The following is an 8,392-nucleotide window of genomic DNA, read 5'->3' on the forward strand; positions in this document are numbered from 1 at the left end:
ATCTGCCCCATGGACCTCCACAGACCTCCACCATGCCCCATGGACCTCCACCACGCCCCAAGGACCTCCAAGGACCTCCAACCCACCCCAGTGACCCCCAACCTGCCCCATGGACCTCCATCTTGCCCCATGGACCTTCACCCCGCCCCATGGACCTCCAGGGACCTCCAACCCGCCCCAGGGACCTCCAGGGACCTCCAACCCACCCCATTGACCTCCAACCCACCCCATGGACCTCCAAGGACCTCCACCCTGCCCCACGGACCTCCAGGGACCTCCACCCCACCCCAGGGACCTCCAGGGACCTCCGCCCTGCCCCACGGCCCACCTGAGGTCGAGCGCCGTGTGGTTGTCTCCGTCCCCGTTCTGGAGATAAAAGGTGGAGGAACGTCTTTAGCCCCGCCTCCTGACCTCCACCTTGAGAGGCTTCATCACATTGCCCCAGCGCAAGGAGGTCGACGGCGTTGGGTCCCGTGGTGGAGAGGCTTCATCCCTCTGTAGTTGGTGGGTGCAGGCATCTACGTCCAAGATGCTCCAGCCGACGTCGCGGCCCCGCGCCGACCGCAGCAGCCGCAGGGCCCGGCCCCGGCACGTGTACACCCGCAGGGTCTGGTCTGCGGCGGCACCGCGCGGGGGGTGGTCACGGCAAGCCCCAAAATACCCAAATCCCCACAAACGCCGTTTTTCCCCGCCGAAATACCACTTCGCGCGCCCGAAATAGAGATTTTTCCCACCCAAAATAGCTCAAAAGGCACTTTTCCCACTCAAAGTTGAGCTTTTCCCACTCAAAATAGAGCTTTTCCCACCCAAAATGGAGTTTTTCTCACCCAAAATACCTCAAAAAGCACTTTTCTCAATCAAAATACCCCTTTGCATGCCCGAAATAAAGATTTTCCCACCCAAAATAGCTCAAAAGGCACTTTTCCCACTCAAAATCGAGCTTTTCCCACCCAAAATGGAGTTTTTCTCACCCAAAATGGAGTTTTTCTCACCCAAAATGGAGTTTTTCTCACCCAAATTACCTCAAAAAGCACTTTCCCCGATCAAAATACCGCTTTGCATGCCCAAAATAGAGATTTTCCCGCCCAAAATAGCTCAAAAGGCACTTTTCCCACTGAAAATTGAGCTTTTCCCACCCAAAATGGAGTTTTTCTCACCCAAAATACCTCGAAAAGCACTTTCCCCAATCGAAATACCGCTTTGCATGCCCGAAATAGAGATTTTCCCACCCAAAATAGCTCAAAGGCACTTTTCCCACTCAACTTGAGATGTTTCAGCCCTCGGCAAGGAGCTGGGCTACCGGGTGGGGCTTTCACACCCAAATTACCTCAAAAAGCACTTTCCCCACTCAAAATACCGCTTTGCATGCCCAAATTAGAGATTTTCCCACCCAAAATAGCTCAAAAAGGCATTTTTCCGACTCAAAACTGAGTTTTTCCCACCCAAAATCAGGCTTTTCTTGCTCAAAATAGCTCAAAAGGCATTTTCCCGACCAAACAAGTCCTTTACCCACCCAAAAGAGAGCTTTTCTCACCCAAAATACCCCCAAAAGCCACTCTTTTCAATCGAAAAAGCGCTTTCCCTTTCTCAAATACCCAAAAACGTGCTTTTTCCAACCAAAAGTGTTTTGCTTGCCCAAAACCCCACTTTTCCCACCCAAAATACCTAAAAAAAAACATTTTTTTCTCTAAAAATACCACTTTTTACACTCTGAAACACCCGAAAGTGCATTTTTTCCACGTGGATATAGGTGGCCGAGGCCATCAATATATCAATTTTCCTGCCCCAAATATCCTTTTCTGCCTCTTTCCAACCGAAATACACGTGGAGACGGGTGCCCGAGGCCGCCTCCAGCCTCCATGACCGATTCCGCTTTTTCACCCCAAAACCGTTTCCTACCCCAAACCCCTCATTTCCCCCCAAAACAACACACATTCCCGCCCCCCAACTCCCCCCCCCGAAAACCTTGGCAGGCGGACACGAAGAGCTTGCCGTCGTCGGAGAAGATGCCGCAGAACGCCTTCTGCGGGTAGGACTCCACCGCCGCCACGTGATTGGGCAGGAAGCTGACGGCGCTAATAAAGCTTAATCAGGGCGGGGCCTCGGCAAGCCCCGCCCACCCGCACCGCCTCGAGACCTCCAGGGGTCAACCCAACGTCTCTATGGTCATCCCAACGTCTCTATGGTCAACCCAACGTCTCTATGGTCAACAACTCTATGGTCAACGTCTCTATGATCAACCCACAGTCTCTATGGTCAACATCTCTATGGTCAACATCTCTATGATCATCCCAACGTCCCTATGGTCAACCCAATGTCTCTATGGTCAACCCAACGCCTCTATGGTCATCATCTCTATGGTCATCCCAACGTCTCTATGGTCAACCCAACGTCTCTATGGTCAACAACTCTATGGTCAACATCTCTATGGTCATCCCAAGGTCTCTATGGTCAACCCAACATCTCTATGGTCATCCCAACATCTCTATGGTCAACGTCTCTATGGTCAACATCTCTATGGTCATCCCAAGGTCTCTATGGTCAACCCAACGTCTCTATGGTCAACCCAACGTCTCTATGGTCATCCCAACATCTCTATGGTCAACATCAACCTCTCTATGGTCAACCCCAAACCTTAACGAGACATTAATTAGCGTCCGCGCGCGGGTCAACCCAACGTCTCTATGGTCAACATCAACCTCTCTATGGTCAACCCCAAACTCTCTATGGTCAACCCCACGTCTCTATGGTCATCCCAACGTCTCTATGGTCATCCCAACCTCTCTATGGTCAACATCTCTATGGTCAACCCAATGTCTCTCTGACATCGGGCACTTGTGGGGCGCTGGGGGGGATGTGGGGCACTTGGGGGCGCTATGGGGCAGGCTTGGGGGTCCCCAGCTGCAAGGACCCAAAACCCACGGCGGGGGGGATCTATGGGGCAGCCCCACGGCGGGGGCGCTATGGGGCAGCCCCCCCGGGGGGCGCTATGGGGCAGCCCCCCGGGGGGGCGCTAAATACCAAAAACCACCGTTTTCCCCCACGAAATAACAGCTTTTTGCCCAAAATACCGCTTTTTCCCATGAAAATACCCAAAATATGATATTTTCCTACCAAAACAGCCCTTTTCCCACCCAAAATACCACTTCTCCCGCCCAAAACACCCTTTTTACCACCAAAATACCACATTTTCCCCCAAAATACCAGTTTTTCCACCCCCATACCCCAATTTTCCCGAAGGTCTGGGGGGGGGGAGGGGGGGGAGGAAGAGAAGGGGAGGGGCTTAATGGGGAGGGGGCGGGGCTTAATGGGAGGGGGCGGGGCTTAAGGGGAGGGGAGGGGGCCCAAAATACCCTTTTTACCACCAAACTACCAAATTTTTCCCCAAAATACCAATTCTTCAACCCCACAGCAGCGAGACGGCCACGCCGCTGCAGGTCCCAAACTCCCCCCAAAACCTGGGGGGGGGGGGGGGGGCGGGTGGGGACCCCAAAACCCCCCAAACCCCCCAAATCCCCCCATAGCCCCCCAGAACCCCCCGACCCCAAAACCTCCCAATCCCCCCAAAACCCCCCAAACCACCCCCCAAAACCCCAAAATCCCCCTTTTTCACCCCAAGACCCCCAAATCCCCACTTTTTTGCCCCGAGACCACCCAAACCCCATTCTTCCGCCCTAGACGCCCCTCCCCAAATCCCCCCAAATCCCCCCCCCGACCCCCCCCATATCCCCCCCATGACCCCCCCCCAAAGCCCCCCAAATCCCCCTATAACCCCCCAACCCCCCCTATCCGCCCCCAACCCCCCCATAACCCCCCAACCCCCCGATATCCCCCCATAACCCCCCACATCCCCCCATATGACCCCATATGACCCCATATGCCCCCATAACCCCCCCCCGACCCCATAACCCCCCCATATGACCACATAACCCCCATAACCCCCCCATATGACCCCACAACCCCCCCACAGCCCCCCCATGACCCCCCGACCTCATAACCCCCCATAACCCACCCCATAACCCCCCCAACCCCCCAGCCCCCCCACATGACCCCATAACCCCCCCCATATCCCCCCATAACCCCCCCGACCCCACCTGCCACCACATAACCCCCCATAACCCCCCCATATGACCCCACAACCCCCCACAGCCCCCCCATGACCCCCCCCGACCTCATAACCCCCCCCCATAACCCCCCCGTATCCCCCCATAACCCCCCTTATACCCCCCCCATACCCCCCCCAGCCCCCCCATACTCAAGCTCCGCCCTCACAGCTCGTGCCCCTGCAGCGCTGATTGGACGAAGAAAGGGTTGGGGGGCGTGGCCACGGCGGGCCCCGCCCCCCTCTCCCTCATCCCACCGCTTGTGTTGCCGCCGGGGGCGGGGCGTGGAGTTGCAGGGGCCCCATCCGTGATGACGTCATCGGCGGTCGCGTCGTCGCTGTCCTCGTCGTCCTGGGGGTCCTGGCCCTGGCCCATGGGGGGGGGGGGGGGGGGGTCCCAAGATGCTTTGCGGCCCCCGAATCCCCCAAATCACCCCAAAATCCCAAAGAGACCCCCAAATCCCGCCAAATTGACCCCAAATCCCCATTTGTGACCCCCCAAAAAACAGAAAAACCCCAAATTCCCCCTAAATTACCCCAAAATCCCCCCAAAGGACCCCCAAAATCCCCTAAATTACCCCAAAATCCCCCCAAGGGACCCCAAAATCCCCCAAATAACCCCAAAATCCCCCCAAGGAACCCCAAAATCCCCCAAATTACCCCAAAATCCCCCCAAGGGACCCCAAAATCCCCCAAAATCCCCCCAAGAGACCCCAAAATCCCCCCCAAGGGACCCCAAAATCCCCTAAATTACTCCCAAAATCCCCCCAAGGGACCCCAAAATCCCCCCAAGGACCCCAAAATCCCCCAAGAGACCCCAAAATCCCCCCAAGGGACCCCAAAATCCCCCCAAGGGACCCCAAAATCCTTAAATTACCCCCAAAAATCCCCAAGGACCCCAAACCCCTAAAGGACCCCAAAATCCCCCAGGGACCCCAAAATCCCCCCCTTAAAAATAATCCCCCCAAGGGACCCCAAAATCCCCCCCCAAGGGACCCCAAAATCCCCCAAGGGACCCCAAAATCCCCTTAAATTACCCCAAAATCCCCCAGGACCCCCAAATCCCCCAAATTACCCCAAAATCCCCCCAAGGACCCCAAAATCCCCCAAGGACCCCAAAATCCCCCTAAATTACCCTCCCAAAATCCCCCCAAGGGACCCCAAAATCCCCCCCAAGAAGGGACCCCAAAATCCCCTTAAATTACCCCAAAATCCCCACCCAAGGGAACCCCAAAATCCCCCCCAAAGGACCCCAAAATCCCAAAGGACCCCAAAATCCCCCTAAATTACCCCAAAATCCCCCCCAAATTACCCCAAAATCCCCCCAAATTGACCCCAAAACCTCCAGTACCCCCCCAAATCACCCCCAAACCACCTCCAGAGACCCCGAATCCCCCTAAATACCCCAAATCAATCCCCCAGGGACCCCCAAATTATACCCAAAACCCCCATTTACGATCCCAAATCCCCCTTTATTACCCCAAATCCCCCCCCCCCCCCAAGGACCCCAAAATCCCTCTAAATCCCCCCAAATCTGCCATAGGGACCCCAAATCCCCCATTTACCCCTCCCACAGCCCCCATAAACCCCCCAAACCCCCCGTAAGGACCCCAAATTCCCCATTAATAACCCCAAATCCCCCAACCCCCCCCAAATCCCCCCCAAACCCCCCATAAGGACCCCAAATCCTCCAGAAACGCCCCCAAAGCCCCCAAATTCCCCTAAATCCCCCCAAATCCCCCTCAGATCCCCCTCAAATCCCCCATAAAGACCCCAAAACCCCCAAATCCACCCCAAAACCCCATTTACCCCCCAAACCCCCCAGAACCCCCCAAGCCCCCCCCCATAAAGACCCCAAACCCCCCGATTAACCCAAAACCCCATTTACCCCCCCAAATCCCCCCACCCCATCCCCCAAATGAACCCCAGCCCTCCCCCTTCATCACCCCAAACCCCTCCCCCACTCCCTCCCCTCCCAAATCCCCCATAAAGACCCCAGCCCCCCAAATCCGCCTCCCAAACCCAGCCCCATTATCACCCCAAATCCCTCCCCCACTCCCCTCCCCCAACCTCCCTCCCCCCACCCCCTCCCCCACCCCCCCAGCCCCTCCCCCAAAAACCCCTCCCCTCCCCCCCACCCGTTACCCCCAACCCCTCCCCCCCCAGCCCCTCCCCCACCCACCCCCAGCCCCTCCCCCTCCCCCCAGCCCCTCCCCCCTCCCCTCCCCCCCCTCCCTTCCCCCCAGCCCCTCCTCCCCAGCCCCTCCCCCCACCCCCCCGCCCCTCCCCCACCCCCACCCCCTCCCCCTCCCCCCAGCCCCTCCCCCACCCCCACCCCCTCCCCCACACCCCCCAGCCCCTCCCCCCCCCCCCAGCCCCTCCCCCCCCCTCCCCCCAGCCCCTCCCCCTCCCCCCGCCCCTCCCTCCCCCCCAGCCCCTCCCCCCACCCCCCAGCCCCTCCCCCCTCCCCCCCCAGCCCCTCCCCCCCCCCTCCCCCCTCCCTTCCCCCAGTCCCTCCCCCCTCCCCCAACCCCTCCCTCACTCCCCTCCCCTCCCCCTCCCCTCCCCCTCCCCCACCCCCAGCCCCTCCCCCCACCCCCCAGCCCCTCCCCCCTCCCCCCAGCCCCTCCCCCCACCCCCAGCCCCTCCCCCTCCCCCTCCCCCTCCCCCTCCCCCAGCCCCTCCCCTCCCCCCAGCCCCTCCCCCACCCCCCCAGCCCCTCCCCTCCCCCCTCCCCTCCCTCCCCCCAGCCCCTCCCCCTTCCCCCAGCCCCTCCCCCCTCCCCCCAGCCCCTCCCCCCCAGCCCCTCCCCCACTCCCCTCCCTCCCTCCCCCCCAGCCCCTCCCCCCAACCCCCCAGCCCCTCCCCCCCCCAGCCCCTCCCCCTCCCCCCAGCCCCCTCCCCCACCTCCTCAGCAGCGCCGCCAGCACCTGGGCCAGGTCCACGTCGCCCCCCCTCCCCTCCCCCTCCCCCCCTTCCTCTTCCTCCTCCTCCCTCCTCTTCCTCGGGGGGGGGCCGCCCCTCCCCCGCGCTGCTGCTGCTGCGGGACCCCATCTGCGGGGGGGGGAGGGGGGACCCCGCGGTTACCATGGCAACCGCGGGGTCCCCCTCCCCCCCCCGCGGTTGCCGTGGAAACCGGGCTGGAAACCTCCCCCCCCCCTTTTTCCAGAGCATCCTTCCCGTAACCATGGCGACCGCGCGCTCCCCCCGCCCCTACCCGTAACCATGGCGACCGCGCGCTGCCCCCGCCCCTACCCGTAACCATGGCGACCGCGCGCTGCCCCCGCCCCTACCCGTCACCATAGCAACCGCCGCCGCGCCGCGGGCCGGGGCGCGAGTCGCCATGGCAACCCCCCTCCCCGGTAGCCACGGCAACCCCGCAGCCAATGGGAAGCCGCGGAGGGCCCAACCCCCCCCCCCGCCCGGCCCAGCCCCCTGCCCCACGTGGGGCGGGGGTCTCGCGGCGCCTCCCCCCGCCCCGCCGGCCAATCAGAGAGCGGCCTCGCTTCCCGCCGAGCCCGGCCGCGCAGCCAATCGGGAGCGGCGCTGCCGCCCCTCCTCCCCCCTTCCTCACCTCAGCCGCCGCCGCTTGTTTACGCCGCGCGCCCGGGGGGGCGGCGGGGCTTAGCGGAGGGGGGGGGGCGGAGGGAGGGGCGCTGATTGGCTGCCGCGGGGGAGGCGCCGGTTGGCTGCCCGGAGGGCCGCGCTGATTGGCTCGCGGGAGCCACGTGGTGTATAGCGCCCCCGCCCGCGCCGCTTGGCCGAACCCGGAAGGGCGTCACGCGTCACGCGCACGTCACATCCGGCCCCTTCCGGGACGATTTTATTGGTCCGTTCCCCCCTCCCCCAGGGGGCGGGGCTTGCGGCCGGGGCAGCGGCCAATGGGGGAGCAGGAAGCGAGGTCAGCGAAAGGGCGGCCAATGAGGGGCGGGAAGGGGGGCGGGGCGCGCAGCAGCCAATGGAAGGAGGGCGTTGGTCCAGGAAGTCGCCGCCGATTGGTTGGGGGAGGGTTCGGCCCGTTGGGGGGGGCGGGGATTGGCCAAGGAGGTCACGTGGGCGGGCAATGAGAGGCTGCGGTTGGCCAATGAGGGCGGGGGATCGGCCAATGAGAGCCTGGCGCTCGATCCGACAGGCCAATAGGAAGGAAGGAGCCGCATGGGAAGTGACGTCAGCAAAGATGGCCCCCGTGGGGGGGACCCCACCAATAGGAGGGGAGGCAGGCAGCCAATCCGGGGAGGGGGGGGCAGGCAGCCAATCAGGAGGCAGGGTGGGGCAGGCAGCCAATCAGGA

The sequence above is a fragment of the Anser cygnoides genome, chromosome W (genome assembly GCF_040182565.1).
Source record: "Anser cygnoides isolate HZ-2024a breed goose chromosome W, Taihu_goose_T2T_genome, whole genome shotgun sequence".
NCBI classification, from domain to species: Eukaryota; Metazoa; Chordata; class Aves; order Anseriformes; family Anatidae; genus Anser; species Anser cygnoides.